This window comes from Anthonomus grandis, chromosome 7 (assembly GCF_022605725.1).
Source record: "Anthonomus grandis grandis chromosome 7, icAntGran1.3, whole genome shotgun sequence".
In the NCBI taxonomy this organism is placed as follows: Eukaryota; Metazoa; Arthropoda; class Insecta; order Coleoptera; family Curculionidae; genus Anthonomus; species Anthonomus grandis.
In genome coordinates, this window is record NC_065552.1 from 13,092,849 (window position 1) to 13,095,242 (window position 2,394).

Genomic DNA, 2,394 nt, shown 5'->3' on the forward strand with positions numbered 1-2,394 from the left:
ACAGGTAGTCGGACTGACATTGTGTTTGTTTTGGTACAACACGACGTTTCGGTCGGTAAATACCTCCGACCATTATCAAGTGTAAACTAAAGCCATTTCCTATTCTGCAGGCTTATATATGATTGATGGGATCAATGAGGTATGAATTCTGATGATGCGTGAAGAGAGCATCTATTAGAAGAGGTCTCCATATGTTGGGAACATTCAGACTGGGTTGGCTGAAGACGCCCTAGTTTTGCGTTATGTAGGCAGCTTCCAGAAATTTCCTTTTTCGCCAGTGTCATTCCTTCCTTAGTGATGTTATGGTCTCTTCAAAAAGTTATCTTCCTTTTTTTCTGTTCCGCCTCTGGTTATTAAATATGCATACTATTGTAAAAATTAGAGGGCACTGAGGAAATAAAAACACTCAGGCTAGGTAAGACCATAACCATCATGAGTTATAACCTGCAACCATCTGACGCAATGAACCAGCTGGTAATGCTGTGGAGCAACATGCAGCATTCACAAGAGTACGAGATGCGAGAGCACGATTAATAAAAGAGCACGATTATTATTATTCGCTTGTACTTAGAACTAGACTTAACTTCAATCAAAACACAACTAACAATCAATCAAATAGAAGATGAAAAACGAACGGAAGAAAACATACCAAAATGCCAAACAACCTAAATAATTAGAACCTTATAGAAAAAATAGAACCTTAGAAGACTTACTACAAAATAAAATTAAATACCGAAAAAAAAACATTGGTAAGGAACAACGAATTGCTAAGAAAAATTGGAAACAAAAACTCATTATCAAAGGAAAAGCGGAAAATCTTGATTGTACTGGAACAAGCAAAAATAAAATACCAACATACCTATGTAGGTTATATAATTTACAAAAAAAAACATTTGATTTTATTGCATACGGTTCGCTTTAGCAAATCCTTAAAATTTGTAAAATTCATAATAAAATAATAGGCTTTTTTAAAATATTAATTAAAAATTGGTCAATTTCTTTTCAAATAGTCATAAAGGTATCACAGGAATTAACAATATAAAACTTGCTTAAAAGATGGGATTTTTTAAAGGTTTTCAGCTTAAGTGCCCGTGGTTTTACACTAAAGTCGACATAGTTTGGATTCAATATAAAAACGATATATGCTTCTACAAAGAATAAATTTAAAACACTTATGCAGGCTATATATAAAATTAGAAAAGGTATAAAAGAAAAATATATGTCGCTGTTCAATGTATGTTACGGCTATTAGACCAAGCGCATTTTGCTATGACTGCTGCTAATCTCTACTGTTCGAATCCACTTTAGATTCTTCTCCCCTCTGTTTGTCTTTTCAGATTCACATGGAATCAATTTTTTAGTAATTCTCCTAATTGTCTCCGAAGTTTCCTTGATGTCCGTAATTAATAAAATTGCTATAGAATCATTTAGTTTCTCTGGCTTTTTCTTATTATCTCTGCTGCTTTCCTTGTTTTAGAAGTTCCTTTATTAATTTGCTTCGATTTGCTTCTGATTGTCTTAAGTCTTGGCTGCCTCCCTATACAGAGTTTTAATAATTTCCACGATACACTGATGTTCTTAGACGTTCTCTATTCTTCTTTACAAAAAAATCTAAGAATAGTGCTGACACAGTTACCAACTCCATCGTGAACTTGATGCTTGGCCTAATATTAATAATATCTTCTAGAAAACGTGCTGGCTCTGTATGGCTTATGTCCCAAATATTAAATGTGTCATCGACCTATCGAAGTTACACCTTGTCTTTTTACTCATCGATTTACTTAAAATATATGTCGGCTACCACTAGAGATAACGATAGGAAATCCATTATCCTGGGCATAAAACCTATCTTTGAATTAAAAGAGAAGAGAAAGAAAAAAAACGCTTACATTTACTTTATGCTCTTATATTTTACAATTTTCTAAAAATGTATGTACCTGTTTTTAAAAATACGTAATCATACCACAATTTCTTAGATATTACATAGCTCCTATATATTATCTGCTTACATCCTGATAAGAACAATTTAATTCCATTAATCAAAATTGTCCTTAAGTAGAGAAAATCCTTTGAGATAAATACCCGTATTATTTTCTCCTTTAGTATATAGGAACGTGCAAAGGCCACATGAATCAGGGGATCACATTTAATTTAAATAAGAAAATCCCTGTCATTTATATAAACAAACATCCCAAATTACGAGTTAGGTTCTTTTACTAGACACAGCTAACTGACACTTTTAGTAATTAAGGGTATCATTAATAAAGATTAGACTCTTTTGTCGCCTCGGGGTAAAAGACTTAACCCCGTTTGGTTTAATATTAAAGGGTGAATGGCATAAAAGGAAAAATTAATGGACCACTTGCAATCATAATTAAGTTTCTTTCCTCTTTT